This window comes from Drosophila arizonae, chromosome X, assembly GCF_054131065.1.
Source record: "Drosophila arizonae isolate 15081-1271.41 chromosome X, UAZ_ARI_1.0, whole genome shotgun sequence".
Classification (NCBI taxonomy): domain Eukaryota; kingdom Metazoa; phylum Arthropoda; class Insecta; order Diptera; family Drosophilidae; genus Drosophila; species Drosophila arizonae.
Window position 1 is genome coordinate 34,777,253 of NC_142927.1, and position 23,655 is coordinate 34,800,907.

Below are 23,655 nucleotides of genomic sequence, written 5' to 3' on the forward strand. Positions count from 1 at the left end.
TCGCACAACTAGGAATATTATCGGCACCGGGAGAGAAAGATGATTTCAATGTCCTAATGGCTGCAGCCAGAGAGGCTGCAGAAACTTTAGGAGTATTTATAGACCCATATTCAGAGATCAGCAAAAGAATAAGTGGATTGAAAAAAATCAGCAAATAGATCAGAGGAATCCTGGTCATTGCAAGTTTTTTCATCACCAAGGACAAATGAGGACGGCAAACCAGAAGATTTACGCTTCGAGTTTACAAAAGAGTAAAATTTTTTGAGATATCGAGTAAACTGACGTTTGCAACGTATGAGATAATTCTTATAACAGCTAGAATTGAAACTGGCGAATTACGGCAGAGAGGGACACAAACATGCAGAATAGAGTTTGAGGTAGAATAAAAAAACGATGCTGCCAAATTAAGATCAACCGACTCATATAAAATAGACCAGTCTGCTGAATTAATTAATTCGTTAAGCAAAACAAAATTGCATTTACGATAACAGCGACTAAGTTTATAAGGCATTGGAGTATTAGTGGGAGGATTAGCAACAGTTAATAAAACCTCTAAAGTGGGGTGATATATATCCTCAGGTAAGGAGAAAGGAGTTGATCTCGCGACATTAATGAGCGAATCATGATTAACAAACGCAAGATCTAGAGTGAGATTTAGATGGTTTAAAATAGAGTTCATCTGAAACATAGACAGGTTAAACAATTCATCAAAAAGATAGTGATCAATTGTCGGAATAAAGTAATTTGCATTACAAATTGATGACCAAGAAGTTTTCGGAATATTAAAATCACCCAACACAAGAAGCAATTCTTTATCATTTACATGCTTATGAGCAAGCGCGTCATCGGTTTTTCAATTTGAGTCGTTTGCCGTATATAAGGTCTCAATACTTAGCATTTCTGAATGAGTATCTTGAACTTGGTCACAAGTCACGTGTTCCTCTAAATTCATTTCATCTATGCAGACCACCAAGCTTCGCGTCGTCTTTGATGGATCAGCACCTACGAGAATTGGCCATTCGTTGAATGACATTCTAATGTCAGGTCTCGTCATTCAGCCGAAATTGTTCGACATACAGCGCTTCCGATCTTATCCAGTTGCACTCACTGGCGATATTTGCAAAATGTATCGTTACGTGAAGGTACCTGAGCCGGACAGCTATCTGCAACGCATTTTATGAAGGAATTCGCCAGATGATGAGTTGGAAGTTTTCAGGCTTGATACGGTCACATATGGAACAAAACCAGCGTCATTCTTGTCTGTGCGCGCCATGCATCAGCTTGCCGTAGATGAAAGGAACGCATTCCCAGTCGTTTCCGACGTACTGCTTCGCTAGAAATCGCTTGTTTACGATTTAATTATTGGAGGAAATTCAGTCGAAGAAGCAAGACTTGTTATGCAAGAGACAGCTGGAATCTTGGCATGTGGGAAGTTTAAATTGAGAAAGTGGTGTTCAAGCCATCCCATGGTACTGGACGGCGTAACAGACTGTGACAAGGAATCGCTCATTAGCTTCAATGACAGCGACATTACAAAGACACTTGGCCTTGCGTGGGATCCAGCATCTGATCAACTTCTTTTCTCATATCTAGCCCTGAATTCAGCCTCTAAGCCCTCCATGCGCTCTCGTTTATTGCTCGGTTTTACGATCCCCTCGGTCTGGTCGGCCCAGTAATAACGAAGGCTAAAATTTTCTTGCAACAACTCTGGAGGCATAAACTTGGGACGAGAGTCTTCCGTCTGCATGTCACACTGCATGGCTAGACATTTGCAGTAACTTGGGCAGTGGTTTTAGTAGTGCATTTCCCAGGCTATCATTAATACCAGGATCGAAGGTTGAGGTCCATGGATTCTGTGATGCCAGCATCGAGGCACACGGAGCCTGCATTTATATTGTGTCCAGAGGACAGCATATCATCAGCAGGTTACTTTGTTCCAAGTCTCGAGTTTCGCTTCTAAAATTGCTCACGGTTCCCAAGCTGCAACTATGTGGGGTAGAGTTGTTTGCGCGTCTAATGGATGAAGTGGCTCGCTTAGGCATTATCGCAGGCGATTTTCATTGTTGGTCTGACAACGCCACTAACTTTCTTGGTGCGCGCAACCAGCTTCAGAAGTTGAAGCGTCTATTTCTGTCAGACACCCACCAGAAGGCTGTGAAGGACATCTGTTTGGCAGACTCAATCGAATGGCATTTCATCCCTTCACGATCGCCTCACTTTGGTGGCTTGTGGGAGGCTGCAGTGAAGACACCAAAGCATCATTTCTACCGATGTGTTGGGCCCTCCGTCCTAACTTACGATGAGCTTCGCACACTGGTTTGCAACATCGCTGCTGTCGTTGATTCACGCTCTTTAGTTTCGATTTCAGAGTACCCATCAAACATAGACGCATTGACCCCTGCGCATTTCCTCAACGGTTGCCCTCCTTCATCCTTCAGTGAGCCCAACTTGACAGGGCTCAATTTTAATCGTTTGGATGCTTGGCGCGTAAGCTATCTCCAGCAGGTGCTCTGGACTCGTTGGCGTGATGAATATCTAAACTTGTTACAGCAGCGAGCGAAATGGAGAACCTCCAAACCTATCTTGGCTGTTGGCAACATAGTTCTTGTGAAGGATCCACTTAAGTGGCCACTAGCCAGAATAATCGAACTTATCCCTGGAAGTGATAGCGTTGCACGGGTGGCCCTACTAAAAGCTGTAGCTGGCGAGATTAGAAGAGCTACAAATAAGCTGTGCTTGCTGCCCTTTAAGCATTCTGTTGAAGTCTAAGTCTTCAACGGGGGAAGGATGTTGGGCTCAGCAATCATCGCTTCATTGTAATTAAGAGCGGCAGTTTATCGAATATGTTAGCATTTAAGAGAATTTGTAAAGGAGATCACGCTCTCCCTTTTGCGTTGACTCTTTCACCCATGCAGCGGCTCAGCCTAATCAGCCGGCTCGCGTATATTGAAATTAGTATGCAATTAACTCTTGTTTATAACAGATGCCGTGTTAGATTGACTATTACATACATACATAGTAGCGAACAGCACGACAGCCTAGTCGCTTGCTCGTGTCTATCACATAAACTCTGTAAACTCGAATAATCACTAACAAACTAATCGTTAAATAAATTCAGTCGTTTAATACTTTAAAGCTATTCGAAAAATCCCGATAGCTCAACAACATGGATATGCATGAATTTGCCAAAGCACAAGTCTAGTATTTGAAATACGCCTTTTACAAATACATCTGTTTAATTTATATATTTATTGTTAGCTGTTACGACACAAGTGCTCACTGGGTTCATTCTGATAGGCAAACCCATGATCATTGAATGAAATTAGGTACTTAACTATAACCGCGAATCTGCAATTCGAAATCCAAAATCGTTCACACCATGCTAAGTTGAGGTAGGCACACGCCAATGTTCAACAAACATACACACACGCACTTGTACAGGCATACAAATGCTTCTACAAGTAATATTTCATAATTGTGAGCATCGTATCCCATGCGTACACACAATAAAATGTATATACATATGTATGTAAGCACTTCACAAGATCAACCAAATGCGAATGCTGGGCTTTAAAATTGCTACAGGCAGCCAGAGCTTCACAAGGGAGAGTGTTTGTGTGCATGCTCGACACGAAAGAATTTTCATTATGCGCACCAACGCTTTCATACCCTTCCCACAAATAATAACGAAAACGCAAACATTTTGCATAAGCATGGCAAAAAATTTGATGAGTTAGATATACTCTTCACACAGAAGGGAAGAAACGGGAGTCTAATGCGAAGAAATTTCAATTTTCGTTACATATTTTAGAGAGCAGAGAAAGAGAGAGAGCAACATTTGACCATCTCGTCGAGCGTATGAAGCGATGTGATTGTGCTTTCGTATATTTTCATAGCCCGAACCTAAAAGTGAAGAGCCGAGCAAATACGAAGTTGTCTCGGATATAACTCCCGAAAATGTGTGCAAAACGCTTACACTACGTGTCCGGTCTATGTGTTCTCTGATTAGTGGTCATATTTACATGTGCGAGCGCACTCTTTCACTCAGCCCGTTTTAGCCTCTATGTCACTCAACATACATACTGCATATGTTGGAGACACATTTATTTCTTTCGACCGATCTGTCATGATGGCACACACTAAGAACGTAGCGAATTCCAACTTGCGCGTATCACTGTCTGAGCTCAACTGCCCTTCTTATTCTCGCATCAGAACCTGCTTCTGTTGCTTTGCTAACGCAAGTTGGACTACACTCAGCGACAGCGCGACGCCTCGCTTATCGGCGCCACCGATATTCGTAATTCTTGGAATTTCCAAATAATTTCATAATAGAGCAAACCTATTGCATAGCAGCGATATGCAAGCACACGCTCAGTAGTTAAGCCACATACACTACGCGTCATCACATACACATACACTGCGCTAAAAAATAACACCTGTATTTTAAGCTATTATTATTTTTAAGTAATATTAGAAGTGCGCAGTGCCGTTTTTTGTTTGAAATTACTTCAAAAATTCGATTAGGAATGGAATTATAAAGTTGTTCAATATTATTCAAGGACATGGTTGACCAAGCGTGTTCAGTACCTTCGATTAACTCAGTCTTTGTACTATAATGCTTTCCGGACTCATATACTTTCCTGATCAACCATCCCCAGACGTTTCCAATGATATTGAGGTCGAGTGAGTATGGTGACCACTCAATGAGATCAGTTTGTTGGCCCTGAATCCAGGACTGCACGGATCGGGCGGTCTGAATTGGAGCATGATCATGCTGGAAAATCTAATGCCGGTTTTCAGACAGGTTATAGAAATGCGGAACAGCAGTTTTAAACACAATGTTATAGTCCTATGCGCTCATACGCGATGTCAAAAATTGAAGCTTGCAAGTGCTGTAGTAAGATATACCTACACCAATGCCACACCACCCCCCCGCCCCAGCGGCTTGGAAACCGTTCCAAATAATGTTCTTCTATGAGTAAGTCATGGATATAATAAATATAGCCATCAGTTGCTTCCAAATTCAATTTTTCTCATCAGAAAAGCCAACATAGCTGCCATTGGATAAACCACGTCATGTTCGCCCGGCCAAAATTAATGCGTATTTCGTTTCTCAGCATATCGACTGGTGTCTTTTTTTTATACCCTGAACCCATTTTCAATGGGAAATCAGGGTATAATGGTTTTGTTGAAATGTATGTAACAGGGAGAAGGAGGCGTGGCAGACCCCACAAAGTATATATATTCTTGATCAGGGTGACGAGCTGAGTTGATTTGGCCCTGTCCGTCTGTCTGTCCGTCTGTCAGAAGATATAAGAGCTAGAGACTTTAAATTTTGTTTAAAATGTCCGTAATTACAGCGCGCATATCAAGTTTATCATTCAAAATCGATAACTCATCCCGATCTTTTTTTATCGATAAAAAACCTTATCGAAAACCAGTTATAAAATTATATCTTCTACACCTTTATTGCTAGAGTCTCCAAATTTTTAATGTATGCTTACATGCAATTTATACAATTTCGGTTTTTGTTAAAATTTACCCCCCACCTCTAAATTCACCCCCTCACCCTCACTTTTGTAAAAAGCGTATTTCAAATACTAGAGACTTGTGCTTTGGCAATTACATGCATATTCATGTTATAATCATAATCTGAAAGTTTCATGAAGATGGTTAAAGTTATTAAACAATTAAGTTCTCATAGTAAGCGCACACTGCAGCCCATGCGTGTTTATGCGTGGGTGCTTGTGTGTGTATGTGTTTGTGTATGTGTATTTGTATGTGTGTGTGTGTGTATGCGTTTGTGTGTGTATGCGTGTGTGTGTGTGTATGTGTGTATGTATGCGTGTGTGTGTATGTGTGCCGGTGTGTGCGTTTGTGTGTGTATGCATGTGTGAGTGTATGTGTGTCGCAGCTCGCAGTTCGTGTCGTGTTTCTTATGTAAGCTGAAAGACGCGAAAAATTATTGAAATATCTATTGCTCCAAGGGTTCAGGGGATCTCGTAGTCGAGCAATCTCGACTAGAGCTTTTTTACTTGTTTACATTCTGTTTTTTTAAGTAATTAACTTTCTTAATTGCTCTTTGGACCGTTGATAAGCTCGTCTTAACACTGATTTTAACCCTAATCTTGGTGGTCGATTCGTGGGAATTCGAGGCTTTTCGAATTAATGCTCTTCTATTTCCTTCTGAAATCACTTGATTATTGCCGCTTATATAGTTTTTTCCAAAGTTTTCCCTATTTGTAAGAAAATTGTCACTTAGTTTTCAGTTTTTTCCTGTTTTTTCAGCAATTTTATGGTTGCATAGTCTAGATTCAAAGTATGTCTCAATCTTTGATTTTCAACCAAAGATAAAACTGTTTCTTTACCCATACTATAAATATATTGAATACTTTGAGCTTCACAAAAAATTTGGTGAGTGTAATTGCCAAAATAAGCAAGATAATTACAATTGCATTTGGGGGCGCTAATCTGATGACGCAAAATAGGTGCACACATTTTTTGCAAAAATAGAAAAGAATAGAAAATAAAACATAACGGGTTTTCACTCGCGCTTTTTTTTTTTGTATGAGAGACATCTAATATAATGATAATGAAATAAAAAAAAAAAAACAAGAAGTTGCGTGCAATAGACAAAGAGAAAAATGTAAAAGAAAATGAGTGTAAGGGGGGGCGCTAACCTGATGACGCGAAGTGTATGTATGTTCATTGCTCGATATATACATATTCTGAAGCACCAGCATTTGTCGAAGCACCAGCATTCTCCTTATTCATTTCCATTGTGCAGCGAGTTTCGGCGGCGGACAAGTTTTAAGCCTTACTGATTTCCTTGTCTTAACCATTTCTTGTACTTGCCACCGTACCAATCTCGGTGACAACATATAGACGCTGTCGCCAGCTACAACGGGACATTTCCTTGCTACAAATCATATTCGACCAATTGCAGCACACCAAACGGCTTGTGAAATTACAACAGTCGAGGAATTTTGAGAATAGCATACTACCCACCAAATACCCTTAACGGCTACACTATGCAAGCTACGATTATGTGAGCCCAAAATAAGCACCTGTCATAGAACTCACATTCTTTGTTGAATCGAACATCAAGCATCGCTCACACAGGCTCGTCTCACACACGCATATGCGCAAAGGCTCGCATAATGGGAATGAGACAAATAGGTAGAAGCACAATTACATTGCGCGCCAACATAATAATACTACTTGCGCTTCGCCACGGCCATCCTGACCATAACACGGCCTCGTGTAATTTTATAACAAGCTTTCCACATACATCAATTTATTTACCAATTATTAAGCATGAGGTAATATCATTTCCGCTTCATCTTATAAATTGATCCATTACGACTCGTAAGGTTACATTAATGTTCCAGCCGGGGTCAGATTCTCAGTCTGCCCAAGGCCATAACTTACAAGACATTTATAAGTTACTACGGGACATGCAGTGTTGAAGAAATGGGAGAGGGGAGGGTACCATTTAAGGTTAGGTGACCACGCGGCCTGAGCTCGTCGACCACGCCCACGCGTTTGCACGCGGGAAGGCGCCAGCAATCGAGTGGCGCGATCAAGCGCACTCGAGATTGCTGGGGTCGGGGCTGCGAAGGCGCTCTGTGGGGAGTTCGTGGGGCCACTACGCTTGGTAGACCGCGGGTCGAGGAGCGCCCAGCGTTGCCGCCGGCGTTCACTCACGGACCACGCGATTTTCACTGCCAGAGATTTACCCTTCTGGCGAACGGGTCGTAACGTTCAAACTACCAGTTAGTATTGTTATTGTTAATTGCAGTTAGTATCAAGAGTCAATATGTTACATGAACTAACTACAAATGAATACACGACCATTTTTACATGTGCTTACTTTATTATGAGGTTCCCAAGCTTAACCTCAATCCCGATACCTATTCACCGATTAGAATTTTTGCAGACGTCTGCTCACTCCGAGAGCTCAAACTCATGCACGCAGCTTTCAATCCTTTTCTCGCCGCTGTGCAAATTTCACCACGCGACCAGCAATGCAGTTCAGCACTGCGAGCTTTCGAGCCGCACGGTTGCATTGCTGATCGCGCACCCGCCCACTAATTTGAATTACTGCTTATGTCCTAAAACTGACTGCTACAACACTTACGACTACTTATTAGCTACTTAGCGCTATTTTACAAGCTAATACTTATTCTACTTATGGCCTAACTTACTCTCTACCAAAATAACTATGAACTATAACTAAAAATATAAACAACCGACTTCAACTGCTTTACTTCAAAATATAATTCAACTATTTCCGCTTACTTACTACAAACGAAAAATATAATTACAAATTCAAACTCCTCTCTACTATAACCAAAAATACTACTTCACTTCAAAATATTCTAACTATAATTATAACTTCAAACTCCTCTCTACTATAAATGGGTATAATGTAAGGTGGGCAAATAGGCCACCTTACAGACTATATCTTTTATACCCTGAACCCATTGAAAATGGGAAATCAGGGTATAATGGTTTTGTGAAAAGTATGTAACAGGCAGAAAGAATCATCGCAGACCCCATAAAGTATATATATTATTGATCAGCGTGACGAATTAAGACGTCCATCTGTCCGTCTGTCCATATCACCGCCTAGATCTCAGAAGCTTTAAGAGCTAGAGAGCTAAAATTTTGCATGTAGACTCGTGTATACCATATGCAGATGATTTTGTTTTCCAGCTTAATTTGAAAACTTTTAGACATGGAGATTTCAGATTAACAGTGTATATACAGTTAATGAATACAAAAATTTTATAGTTTACAGATTTTGGATACCACGTCCCCTTTGCCCCCAATTTTTAAAATACGTATTTCAAGTACTAGAGACTTGTGCTTTGAAATATATATATATATATATATATATATATATATATAGATATATATATATATATATATATATATATAGATATATATATATATATATATATATATATATATATATTATATATATATTATATATATATATTATATATATATATATATTTCAAAGCACAAGTCTCTAGTACTTGAAATACGTATTTTAAAAATTCAGCTTACACAAGAAACAAGCACACACACACACACAGGCACGTACGCACACACAGGCATACATACACACTCACGCATACAGACACACATACACACACACACGCATACATACACAAACGCATACACACACACATACACATAACCACACACATATACACACACATACACACACAAGCACCCACGCATAAACACACATGGGCTGCAGTGTGCGCTTACTATGAGAACTTAATTGTTTAATAACTTTTTTTATGGACGTACGATCTTCATGAAACTTTCAGATTATGAATTTAACATGAATATGCATGTAATTGCCAAAGCACAAGTCTCTAGCATTTGAAATACGCTTTTTACCAAAGTGAGGGTGAGGGGGTGAATTTAGAGGTGGGGGGTAAATTTTAACAAAAACCGAAATTGTATAAATTGCATGTAAGCATACATTAAAAATTTGGAGACTCTAGCAATAAAGGTGTAGAAGATATAATTTTATAACTGGTTTTCGATAAGGCTTTTTATCGATAAAAAAAGATCGGGATGAGTTATCGAATTTTAATGATAAACTTGATATGCGCGCTGTAATTACGGGCATTTAAAAACAAAAATTGAAGTCTCTAGCTCTTATATCTTCTGAAATCGACGCGTTCATACATACGGATAGACGGACAGACAGACGGACAGGGCCAAATCAACTCAGCTCGTCACCCTGATCAAGAATATATATACTTTGTGGGGTCTGCCACGCCTCTGGTCTGGGTTCAGGGTATAACAAGTAAGAAAGCTCTAGTCGAGACCGCTCGACTACGAGATCCCCTGAACCTTCAAGCAATAATTATTTTAATAATTTTTCGCGTCTTTCTACTCACACAAGACACACGCACACACACACAAACACGCACACACACTGCTTAAACATGAACATGTCATATACATAAAAATAGAGACCATACTCGATAGCTTGCGCGCTATCCGGCACAAAGTAATAAATATGCTATCGCTTAGTTGCAGCGACTAATATATGTAAATATAACGTGAGCCTGGGCCCAGCGATCTAAAAAAGGGACACTTGAATAAACATCTGTGTACTTGTTTGTATGGAAAAATGCATCCAGTGCACTATGGGCAAAAATACCGATAGTGAGGCATAAACTGCAACTTTAAAGATAGAGCCTTGAAATTTTGCACATACGTTGCTAATATTAATACAAAATTTCGTTTTTTTTTTTTTTAAGTTTGAGCCACGCCCTCCCCTTGTCCCCATACATGTGATTAATTTACCGATGAATATCGAAACGATTGCAAGCAATTTCATAAATATTATATATTTTAAGTTAATAAACACTATAAATAAATTCAAAAATAAGTAAATAAATAATTTACTACATATATATTCGCGATTCGCAAATCTGAAAGCAAAACATAGGATATGATATTATTCGTAGGATTCATTTTCTAATTGTCACATAATACCTGTTAATTAGTTTCTAATAGTCTTCATTTTCTTCTTCCAATTCGATGCCGTCCAGTTCAGAAGAGATTACATTCTGTTCTTCTTCCTCTTCTTCATTCTCAGATTGATCATCTTTGTTATCTAATGATTGTGAAGCATAAACATCGGGTTCTTCGGGATCCCGCTTCATTATAGTTTAAGCTCTTCCGACCTCCCATATTATTATTGTTGTCATGACGGTGTATTTTAAACTTAGCACTAGAAGCTAGCCAAAGAGAATGTTTTTGTTTAAATCGATTCATATTTCGATTACATTTTTTCAAATTATATTTCATATACGACGTCAAATTATGGACTTTCTCTTTAATAATGTCAGGTTGCACTTCAGATATATATTCGCTGTTTAAATTTTCCAAAATGTAGTTTCTGACAGCGCTTTCTTGCCTATTGTTGCTGCTCCAAACTTCTAGCAACATTGAATTGCTAATCTCGTATGTATCTGCAACATACGATATTTCGCCAAATGGAGCAAAAAGGAGCAAAAACCCTTTATAGCATTTGATTAAGGAATGTTTACTGAATACCTTGCTACTTAAATATTGAACAACAAACTCTAACATTATAAGTTATCTTCCACGAAACACACAAATATTTTTAAGGTTACGGCTGAAAATACAACTAGCAACACATTGGACGATTACACAATAAATCACAAGTAGCACAAAATCTTTTAATACATTCTGTTAAGCATACCTTTAAGAAGATTTTCCATAGTTAAATTGGTTTGTAAATTTTAATTGCAATAGTTTTTTTTACGTCGACAGCTGAGAATAATTTGGCGCACTTTTTGCCATTCACCATGCAACCCTGAATCAGCTGACTTTGACGAAGCTTAAAACATTAGGGGAAGTCCCCAAAATTTTATAAAAATTGTTTTTATGTCTATTGGAATATCCTTAATGAGATAAAAAAAAAAATTGCGGATTCGAGATAAAAAAAAAATTAGGTTTATGCCGCACTATCGGTATTTTTGCCCATAGTGCAGTGACTGGAAGTAGTTTAAGGAGTCTCTGTTAGGTATATAAGAGCAAGGATTTTAAGCAATAAAGATTTCAGTTTCAATCTTGAATTCGGCAAATGTGGAATTGTTTTTATTTAACGCTCTAACACACACACACACGCATACATACACGCGCATACACACACGCATACACACACACACACATACACGAACACAAGCACCTACGTCTTAACACGCATGGGCTGCAGTGTGCGCTTACTATGAGAAGTTAATTGTTCAATAACTTTTCTTGTGGACATACGATCTTCATGAAACTTTTAGATTTTGATTATAACATGAATATTCATGTTTTTGCCAAAGCAAAAGTCTCTAATATTTAAAAGACGCCCTTAAAAAATGTAATGGTGAGGGGGTTAATTAGGGGTGGAGGTTAAATTTCAATAAAAACCGAAATTGTATAAAATGTATAAATGCAATTTGTAGACTCTAGCTTCAAAGATGTAGGAGATAAATCTTAAAACTGATTTTCGATAAAAATTTTAATCGATAACAAAATAACGAGGCAAGGTATCGATGTTTAAAGCTAAACTCGATATGCGCGTGGTATACACGGACCTAGGAAAAAAATTTCAAGTCACTAGCTCTTAAATCTTCTGAGATCGACGCGCTCAAACATACGGACAGACGGACGGACAGAGCTAAATCCACTCAGCTCGTCGACCTGATCAAGAATATATATACTTTATCCTTCTGTCTGTTATATACATTTAACAAAACCATTATACCCTGATTTCCCATTGAAAATGGGTTTAGGGTATAATAACATCGAAGAGGTTTCGAACTTCCCCTACTCTAGCATAACTTGCGTCGCCTTTAACACACGCGCTACTGCTTTGCTTGATCAGCCAGTTGCTAAAATAGAATAACTAAATAACAGAGCGTCATCTGAAAAAACTACAGTAACGGCTAGAAAATCCAGAAATCAATTGAAATTCTAAGAATGTGTCTGTGCGCATACAATAGACGATGAGTGTGTGCAAATGTATAGGAAAATCGCGCTGATCTGCTGCTAGCTCACTAGACTTGAAAATTGCTTTATATACTCTAGTTGACAGTGTTTGGGCTGTAAATGAGTATTCTGCAATCGGTATCGCCCGACTGCAACGTTCTTATTTGTTTTGTAAAATGTCCGTGTATACCACGCGGATATCGAGTTTTGCTTTCAAAATCGATAACTTGTCCCGTTATTTTTTAATTTTTAAAAAACCTTATTGAAAATCAGTTTTAAAATTTATCTCGTACAACTTTAAAGCTAGAGTCTCCAAATTCAATGTAGATTTATATACATTTTATACAGTTTCGGTTTTTGTTAAAATTTATCCCCCACCCTTATATCCACCCCTTCACCCACATATATGTAAAAGGCGTATTATACATACTAAAAACATCTGCTTTGGCAAATGCATGCATATCCATGTAATAATCATAATCTTAGTTTAATGAAGATCGTATGTCTACAAGAAAAGTTATTAAACAATTAAGTTCTCATAGTAAGCGCACACTGCAGCCCATGTGTGTTTAGGCGTGGAAGCTTGTGTGCGTGTATGTGTTGTGAGGAGCAATATTGGTATGAACGTATTAATGTTTATGAACGTACGTAGTTGCTGTGCGTTTATATGCATATGCGTGCATATACACGTTGCTCCACACAGCGACGCGAGTACTGTAGGAGCGACCCTCGCTACTGTAAAAATAAAGGGGTCAAGGACTCCCAGGACATCGTGGGAACAGCAAGGACATCCAGTGGGAATCCTTGCGACGACTAAAGAGGCAATCAGGATCGTCAGCGGCACCAACAAGGACATTGGTGCAGACCAGGAGCTTAAGCGAGGTCTGAATATCTGAGTAAGCTTACGTAGCCGTGCGTAAGAGAAGTGTTGTGAGTGAAACGAAGCTAGTGTTTATCTTATAAGTTATACTCTAAATGAAGTGTAAAATTTATAAAACGTATTCAAGAAAATATACTTTACGTTTCTAAACCATGTCATATGTGAGTAATTAATATCGCAGGGGTTTCAACATATAAATTTGTTAGTATCCTGCTGTAGGGGCATCGTGGCACCAATGCAACACCCTGCTCCTTTGACCATAGGGGACGTAGAGCTTCCAGGCTATGCAATCCTCGTCGCCCGTCCAATGTCCTAAGCTCCGGTACAATTGCCCATTTTCTAGCACGTAGTCCCTGAACTTCTCTGGTTCCCTAGCTGTGCAATCACGTATCCTCGCTATCCATTTACAAGGAGAACAAACCTTTTTGACAGCTCCCTAGGGGTTTCCGAAACAACACGTCGGCCACCACGTTCAGGTTCCTTCGACTATAGCGGCTGGCCAATTGATATTGTCGCAGTTCTAATGTCCATCGAGCGATTCTGGAGCTCTCTATGGAGCTAAACCATTTCAGTGCCAGATGATCCGTGACCACGTTGAACCCCTCCAGATAGCAACGCATCTTTCTGATCGCCCAAACGATTGTAAGGCACTCTTTCTCCGTGGCCGTTCTTGTACCTCGACTTCCTGCGTCAACGCCGCGCCCAAGCTGCAACCGCTGGAGTCGGTTTGCAACACGAATTTCTTTAAGAAGTCGGGGCATGCCAAGACTGTTGCCGTCGTCAGGCTCTTCCTTAGTATCCACAGTGCGTCCTCTTATTCCTCGGCCCAGGCTCATTTCTGACCCCTTTTAAGCAACTTTGTCATCGGCCCATCGACCAACGATACGAAGCTTAGCACAAACCGCCTGTAACAGAACGCCATCCCCAGACATTGCCGTAACTTTTCAGGTTCTTCGGAGCCGGGAGGTTTCGTTTCAGCTCGACCTTCGCGGGATCTTTGCAGATCCCCTCTCCACTTATATCGTGACCCAGGTAGGCCAACTTTTCCTGGAAGAAACTGCAATTCTCCCTTTGACCGTAAGGTTAGCCCTTAATTGCCTCCTCCTCTAAATTAACCATGTGCTGTTACTTCGTCGACCTGCTCATTATTTACCTTCTGCATGGCCGTGTTCTTAGGATAGTACCTCTGCTTGAGAGGCTTGTCGTCTCGCATCCTGATCCTATGTTCCGTGATGTGAGACACTCTCCCGATGCCGGGATCCAGCATGGTGCCTAAGGATTCAACCTCTTCTTGCCTCCTCGGTTCGCACCTTGAGAGAGCGGCTCCTCTTTCCCAGACTGGCTGCTCTCTTTCGACGTTTCATCCTCATCGTTAGCTCTGTGTCGCTACAACGTAGCGTCGCGCCCACAGCGCACAGGAAATCCAACCCCAATATGACCTGATCCAACATGGTTGGCATGATGAGCACCGTCATCCGAACTGCCTTCCCCACGAGACTCAGGACCACATTCAACATTCTCGTCACGTCTAACGACGACTCGTCCGCCATCCGCCTGTCGTCTTCACTCATGAAGCTGCGCATGGCCTCGTTGTCGATTGAGGCGACCTCCAATCCTCACTGTCCCGACGATATTTTACCCTTAACAGATATCCACCTCCCTCTTCTGTTTCTAATTGGCGCCGCTCAGCTCCATGGGAGGGCGCCCGTGTCCGTTTCCCTCGTTGGTTGTAAGGCAACACTCGTGTATGGTCCTCCCTTTCCTACCGCATCGTCAAGAAAATAGCGGTAGTCAGCAATTATAAGCATGCAAAGCTATCAGTGTTCATTAACATAACATAATCTGTTAATCTAGCGTCAATTAACATAACATAATAATTGTTACTCGATATGCAAATTCACAGCTGATTGGGCTGCTGAATAATTTAGAAACCGAAAAGCAATCAAGTGCCAAATTTATAGTTTAAGTAAACTAGTTAATAATTATGAGATGGAACGAAACGAGAATTTAGGGCTTGTTATTGACCAATTACGAGGATAGTTAGGATAATTACATACTAAAGTGTACGGCTGGGCGAAAGGTTGAGTTGCAGAACAGACTATTAAAATATTATGGGTTGGGAGTATAGGAAGAGGACTCAGACGATGAAGTAGTGAATACAGTTCCGTTGGCGCGTAATTTCGAGCAAAATATGTGAATAAGTTTGATGGTTCGAGTTCAATGGATGTAGAACAGTGGGTCTCAGAGCTTGAAGAATATACTGTTACTGTTTAGTGGTCAGAGCTGCACTTGTTTGTGTATGCAAAGCAATTGTTTATCCGCAGTCAGAGGGGTATAAATAACTGAAAACAGCATTGATAAGTGAAACCCACAGAAGGTTGAAAAAGAGATAGCTAAAGAAAGTTGAGACACTTCAGGAATATTTTTATGAATTGATGGGTATAGCAAAGAATATAAATTTAGATTAGGTATACTAGATGATCGAGTACTTTTTTGAAGGAGACTCTAGGATAAATAAGACACTTTTCTACCAAGCTCAATCGATTAAACAGTTAAAAGTGCAGATACGGGCGTAATTCAACGCCGAATGCGTTCATTGCAAGAAATAATTCAGTCAGAAGAGATTATCCAGATAAAAAGCAAAAAGCAAAATCAACACTTACTATGGAAACTATTATAAAGTTTGGAGACTGTGGCTCTAAAGGTGTAGGAGATATAATAAAATAACAAGTTTTCGGTAAGGTTTTTAATCGATAACAAAATATCGGGAGTAGTTATCGATTTTGGGAGACAAACTCGATATGCGTGTAATATACATGGACCTAAGAAAAAATATTTCGAGTCTCTAGCTCTTTTATCATCTGAGATCGCCTTGTTCATACATACGGACAGTCGGACGGATACACTGACAGACGGACAGGGATAAATCAACTCAGCTCGTCGCCCGGATCAAGAATATATATATATACTTTATGAAGTCTGCCACGCCTCCTTCGGCCTGTTACATACGTTTAACAAAACCATTATACCCTGATTTCCCATTTTCAATGGGTTCAGTGATTAAAATGCTGTAAAATGTTTTAAATGCAGAGCTGACACGCATAGCTTGAGGAATTGTCTTATGAAAGAGTTTTGTTGTTTTAAATATGGTAAGCCAGGGTACCGTGCAGCGAAATGCAAAGGTGAAATTGGAAAGGAGGCAATGAAATCAGCAAATTATGTTAATGAGGGTATTTCAATCAAAAAGATGTCGAGTACATTCACGCCTTCTGGTTTAGAACTGAAGATAATAGTTTGTGGTGTAGTGATTTGGAAAGGTTTATTCTATACTGGAAGAGACCTGTGTCTCATGCAAAAGCATGTGTATTGAAGGTTAGGAATAAGAAAATTGTCTGGTCCTGGTAAATCTTTAAATTGTATAGGTGATGGTAAGATTTTGACAGTTGGATGGTTCGTAGTAGAAGTAAATTTCACGTAGTACCAGATGAGGATATTTTTTCGGAGCCATTCTTGGCCGAACAATTCTAAATTGTATCGATATAGTAGTGACTGAGGTTGGAACCATACTAAAATCTAAAGTTGATCAAGCATACGCTGAAAAAAGAGTTGAAAGTTGTTCTTGCTCAGTACTGCTAAGGGATTTTAAAATAAAGTGTATGCTTAGTTTGGATGAGGATTTTTTGACAATAGATTTAGAGTTGCAACACGAATAGAAGGTTATTATCATCCGATACAAAATTATTAAGCCTACTGTTTCAGAATATGCTTCCCCAATTGTGTCAGTTTCCAAGAAAAATGGCAAGCAGCGTCTATGCTGTGACTACCGGAAATGGAATGGGTGATGCCGAATATGGAATGGGTGATAGATAAGTTGTAACAGGCGTCGGTATTTTCTTCATCAGATCTGATTAATGAATTTTTCCATGTTCCAGTTGAACCAGGTTCACAAAAATACACTTCATTTGTTACTCAAAAGGGGCAGTATGAATGTCTATATGTACCTCTTGGCATTTCAAATTCCCCAGCAGCTTTTACAAGATTTATATTGTAAGTTATGAGCGAACTAATTAAGAAAAATTATCCTGTCGTTTACATTTATGATGTCATCGCTCCAAGTGTCAATTTTGATGAAGGCCTGATGAAGCTCAAGAAGGTATAAAGTGTCATTTGTTGCAAGAAAAATTTATACCCTGAACCCATTTTCAATGGGAAATCAGGGTATAATGGTTTTGTTGAAATGTATGTAACAGGCAGAAGGAGGCGTGGCAGACCCCACAAAGTATATATATTCTTGATCAGGGCGACGAGCTGAGTTGATTTGGCCCTGTCCATCTGTCTGTCTGTCCGTATGTCTGAGCGCGTCGATTTCCGAAGATATAAGAGCTAGAGACTTTTTAAATGTTCGTAATTACAGCGCGGATATCAAGTTTATCATTAAAAATCGATAACTCATCCCGATCTTTTTTATCGATAAAAAACCTTATCGAAAACCAGTTATAAAATTATATCTTCTACACCTTTATTGCTAGAGTCTCCAAATTTTTAATGTATGCTTATATGCAATTTATACAATTTCGGTTTTTGTTAAAATTTACCCTCCACCCCTATATTCACCCCCTCACCCTCACATTTGTAAAAGGCATATTTCAAATATTTCAAATCAAATAACAAAAATTTGCAATGTACAAAAGAGATTTTTCCGCGGGATTTGAACTCGCACCCAAGCCGAATAGCATGTTCATGTCAAAATAACTAAAATAAAGATCGCCGGCGCTTCTGCCTACAGCACTACCGCGTCGTTTCGAGCAGCAGTAAGTAAAACGGAATCACATTATTGTTATGACGCCATATAGCAAAGAAAAGCTAGCGTCGCGGCTTGAAATTCAAAAACCATGCAAAGGCAAATAAATCGCAACTGAGATTCTTAGAATATGCACGCATTTATGTGTGCATACATACACACATCCAAAGGCTGGAATGCTTGATGCTACGCGTGCAGACTTAAATATATGAATATATTTACATATATACATATGTATGTAAATGCGTATATGTATTTGAGGGCTATTTAAGAAGAATCAAATTTAAACTTTGTGAGAAGCAATATAGGTATGCACGTATTAATGTATATGAACGTACGTAGTTGCTGTGCGTTTATATGCATATACGTGCATATACATGTTGCTTCACACAGCGACGGGAGTACTGTAGGAGCATCCCTCGCGACTGGAAAGGGGTCAAGGTCCGACTATAGTCAGCCTCTTTCGCTCCTACAGATTCAGCTATGGGGTCGCGTCGCACACACGTTGATCATCGAGGACCGTTAGCCGAGGTACCGTTCGGCCCGGGTGATAGTAGTGGACACTTTCACTCGCAGGGCACCAACGGTACTTCAGCCAATGGGAGGCTGCCACGCAATTTGGCGGGAAAGTGGCGTCACCCAGATCACACCACTTTACCGTTTTTATGGGCACGAACGGCAGAAAGGCCTCGCTCCAGAGCCGAACAGGCTCCGTTAACACCCAAAGCAGGGCCTGTATCTGAGCTATAAAAGGCCACCGGCAGTTCCATACGGGGAGTCGAAAAGAAAAGTTATTATTATTAGAGTAGTTAGAAAATAAAATTGATTATTAAGAGTGAAAGTTAGAGTGACAAGAGTGCCGAAGTGAAACAGTAAAGTGAAAGTCAACGCGAGTGGCAGATCAGGACTCCCAGGACATCGTGGGAATAGCAAGGACATCCAGTGGGAATCCTTGCGACGACTAAAGAGGCATGCAGGATCGTCAGCGGCACCAACAAGGACATTGGTGCAGCCCAGCAGCTTAAGCGAGGCCTGCACATCTGAGTAAGTTCACGTAGCCGTGCGTAAGAGAAGTGTTATGAGTGAAACGAGTTGTGCTGTGAGCGAGTGGAATAGTAGGAGAGGTCTGTATAGCCGAACCGCCGGAGTTGACAGATCCAAATCCTGGCCGAATTTTTCCACTGAAACTAGAATATTTTGGCATAACACTCTCCCAGCCGGAGTCGTTGAACCAGCACTCAGCCGTTGTGCCTTGCTAAAGCGAACCGGCATAAAATCATAAAATAAGTGACGTGTAGATTCACAAGCTTATATTCAAGAAATTATACTTTACGCTATAAACTATAGATCACAAGTGACTAATTAATATCGCAGGGGCTTCAACAAATAAATGCGGCATGTCGAGTTTGCTTTTAAAATTCGATAAATCATCCCGTTATGTTTTTATCGAATAAAAACATTCTAGTTCAAGTCAGATGCCACTACAGCTAATTGTGAATGATTTTTAATTTTTTTAAATTTCTCAAATATTCAATATAATATGTAGATCATATGCTGAAAGTTTCATTAAATTCCATTAAGTAAAAATTAATTAAAAATCATCAAATATTTGGCCAATCAACAAACGCACGTGCAGCAGCTACAACAGCATCGTATACGTGCGCACACATACATTCAAACTTCTTCTGGAACATTCTTTGAATCACATCAGCTGTTAGTTTGGTTTAGTTTTGGTAGATGGCGCTGCAGCAGTGAATCTATTCCAGTTTTGCAAAACGTATTCCAAAAGTGAGGTGGCGTAGTGAGTAGATGCGTGACATTCGATCGAGAAGTCGCGGTTCGAATCCCGAGCGGTGCAACTGATGTTAATTTTTTTAATTAGTTCAAAATATATTTATATTTTATTAAGTGAGTTTTGTATTTCATTTATATTTTTAAATACATCGAAATTAAAATTTCAGCCATAGTAAATGGGCATTTTTATTAGTAGGGTAGTATCACTAACCAGAGAACACGTAGACTAGACATCTCGCACAAATTTTTTCACCGACGAAAAAATGCGCTGAGGAGACTACACAACTTCGTATTTGCTCGGCTCAGTCTCTTGAGGCTCAAGCAATGAAAATATTGCACGACAAAATCAGTGTGCTGCAAGCGCTCAAACGAAATGGTGCCATTCTTATATGAAGCACGGCTATGCGCTATTTGTCCTACTCTCTCTCTCTCACTCTATCTCCCTCTATGGTCTCTCAAATAGCAGCAGCGCACAGAAATTGAAAATTGTTCGCGACGATCCCAGCTCTTTCCTTTTGAGTGAAGGGTATACCGAAATCATACAAGCGCTTGTCACGCTCATGCAATCAAAATGTAAGCGTTTCGATGGTTATTCGTGGGAAGGGTAGGAAAGCGTTGATACGCATAAAGAATATGATTTCGCGACGGGCAAGCACACACACACTTGCAGTCTCTGGAAACATGTGTGAGCATTTGTGGCCTGTGTGCGTAACTCTTGCTGCCTGAGCAAATTGTAATGCCAAAAATTTACCGTTGATTGGCCTTGGAGGGAACACATACATTTGCATACATATGTGTATGTATGTATGAGATGGGATAATAATTGTCTGGCGATTCAGTAGTTTGTCAATTTTGTATTGTTTGAATTGTAGAGTGACTGTCAAATGAGCCTTTATGACTTAATCAGTAATTTTGGCAGTAAAGATCATTGTGCCACTGGTTGGTTGGTGTTACGGATATCCACTTCACGCAAATGTATATGTACATATTTACGTACATTTATATACTAATTTAGCTAATCATATGTTAATACATATATATAATTATAATTAAATATTTTATTCAAATTTCAAACGAAAAATTTTTATTGGGGTACACTTATATGTTTATTAAATGCTTTAAAATATATTAGCTAGTGGACTATAAAAACTTGAAATGAAATACGCACGTCGAAATTACTGATTAAGTCATAAAGGCTCATTTGGCAGTCACTCTACAATTCAAACAATACAAAATTGACAAACTACTGAATCGCCAGACAATTATTATTCCATCTCATACATACATACACATATGTATGCAAATGTATGTGCTCCCTCCAAGGCCAATCAACGGTAAATTTTTGGCATTACAATTTGCTCAGGCAGCAAGAGTTACGCACACACGCCACAAATGCTCACACATGTTTCCAGAGACTGCAAGTGTGTGTGTGCTTGCCCGTCGTGAAATCATATTCTTTATGCGTATCAACGCTTTCCTACCCTTCCCACGAATAACCATCGAAACGCTTACATTTTGTTTGCATGAGCGTGACAAACGCTTTTATGATTTCGGTATACCCTTCACTCAAAAGGAAAGAGCTGGGATCGTCGCGAACAATTTTCAATTTCTGTGCGCTGCTGCTATTTGAGAGACCATAGAGGGAGATAGAGTGAGAGAGAGAGAGTAGGAAAAATAGCGCATAGTCGTGTTTCATATAAGAATAGCACCATTTCGTTTGAGCGCTTGCAGCACACTGATTTTGTCGTGCAATATTTTCACTGCTTGAGCCTCAAAAGACTGAGCCGAGCAAATACGAAGTTGTGTAGTCTCCTCAGCGCATTTTTTCGTCGGTGAAAAAATTGTTCTAGATGTCTAGTCTATGTGCTCTCTGGTTAGTGGTAGTATCTAGTCGAGCAGTCTCGACTAGAGTTTTCTTACTTGTTTTTAATGTGTGTTTTGATCGATAACAAAAAATGGGAAGTGTTATCAATTATTAAATAAGCTGGATCTGAGCGGGCATAACTTGGACCAAACTGCTCAATAACAGAACTATTATTCAAGATATATAAATAATAACATTGTTTTTAAATACTTAAATTAAATTAAATTAAAAGTAAAGTCTTATTCATTTTGCTTATTGCAGATCAGAGGCTAAAGAGTAAAAGTGGATCTGGACGTTGCTGTTCTAATACTTGCAATATTTTGTAAATACCTTTGAGTTTAATGTACATAACAAATTACAACAATATTTCGTAGTCAGTAATAATAATATTTTTACTTATTTTATAAATTGTATGCATCTAAGTATAATAAAAATATAAATAAGGTTGCATGCAAAATCGTTTAAAATATATAATTGTAATAAAGCTATCTTTAAGAGCCTTTATATGTATTCATGTCAGAATATGCATAAATATATCACATATATTTCAGTTGTTCACTATAATATAAAAAAGTTGTATTACTTAGCATAACCGGCACACTATTAGTATGTGCGTGTGAATCCAGCTATCTAATCGAGTATTTTCTAGGATTTTTGCCTGGTCAGATATATTTGTATTCTTTTCACTTTGCAAGTGTCTGAAGTGGAATAATTGTATATCGAGGACAGTTATTTTTATACCCTGAACCCATTTTCAATGGGAAATCAGGGTAAAATGGTTTTGTTGAAATGTATGTAACAGGCAGAAGGAGGCGTGGCAGACCCCATAAAGTATATATATTCTTGATCAGGGCGACGAGCTGAGTTGATTTGGCCCTGTCCGTCTGTCCGTATGTATGAACGCGTCGATTTCAGAAGATATAAGAGCTAGAGACTTCAAATTTTTTAATAATAAATTTAAAATGTTCATAATTACAGCGCGCATATCAAGTTTATCATTAAAAATCGATAACTCATCCCGATCTTTTTTTATCGATAAAAACCCTTATCGGAAACGAGTTATAAAATTATATCTTCTACACCTTTATTGCTAGAGTCTCCAAATTTTTAATGTATGCTTATATGCAATTTATACAGTTTCGGTTTTTGTTAAAATTTACCCCCCACCTTTAAATTCAACCCCTCACCCTCACTTTTGTAAAAAGCGTATTTCAAATACTAGAGACTTGTGCTTTGGCAAATACATGCATATCCATGTTATAATCATAATCTGAAAGTTTCATTGAGATCGTACGTCAAAAAAAAAGTTATTAAGCAATTAAGTTCTCATAGTGAGCGCTCACTGCCGCCCATGCGTGTTTATGCTTGTGTGTGTATATGTATGTAAATGTTTGTGTATGTGTGTGTGTGTGTATGTATGTGTGTGTATGTATGCCTGTGTGTGCGTGCGTGCGTGTGTGTGTGTGTGTGTGTGCGTGTTTCTTGTGTAAGCTGAAAGACGCGAAAGGGTTCAGGGGATCTCGTAGTCGAGTAGTCTCGACTAGAGCTTTCTTACTTGTTAAAGTTGCTTAAGTTGTGTAAAGTTGCTTACACATCGAAATATCGATTTCTTCGCTCTATAAAATAATATTCCTGAATTCAAAATATGAATTGGTTCCACCGTGCTATACACGAAGTCGCATAGCCATGGCTTATGATACTGGTACAAAAAAAATACAAGTTCATTCAAGCAGGTGCACCGGTGTGACCTTGGACTGTATCCTATTCAATAAATAG

The 23,655-nt window shown here is 39.3% G+C and overlaps 2 long non-coding RNA genes across 7 annotated transcripts in view; one reads left to right on the plus strand and one right to left on the minus strand.

Annotated features, from left to right (window-relative positions):
* Positions 1–22,329, plus strand: part of LOC108620390 (uncharacterized) — a 159,235-nt gene extending 136,906 nt beyond the window's left edge. For all 5 annotated transcript variants that reach the window (XR_016271285.1, XR_016271283.1, XR_016271282.1 and 2 more), the window contains one exon: positions 22,141–22,329. This is a non-coding gene — a long non-coding RNA (uncharacterized LOC108620390). The remainder of the gene's footprint in view (positions 1–22,140) is intronic.
* Positions 10,367–12,259, minus strand: LOC149268254 (uncharacterized). Of its 2 annotated transcripts, XR_016271031.1 has the most exons (3): positions 11,264–11,808; positions 10,531–11,188; positions 10,367–10,466 (listed from the first exon to the last, which is right to left on the minus strand). It is a non-coding gene; the product is annotated as an uncharacterized LOC149268254 (long non-coding RNA). The 2 variants fall into 2 exon arrangements; XR_016271030.1 differs by having other exon boundaries at positions 10,531–12,259.
* Positions 22,330–23,655: the final 1,326 nt, after the last annotated feature.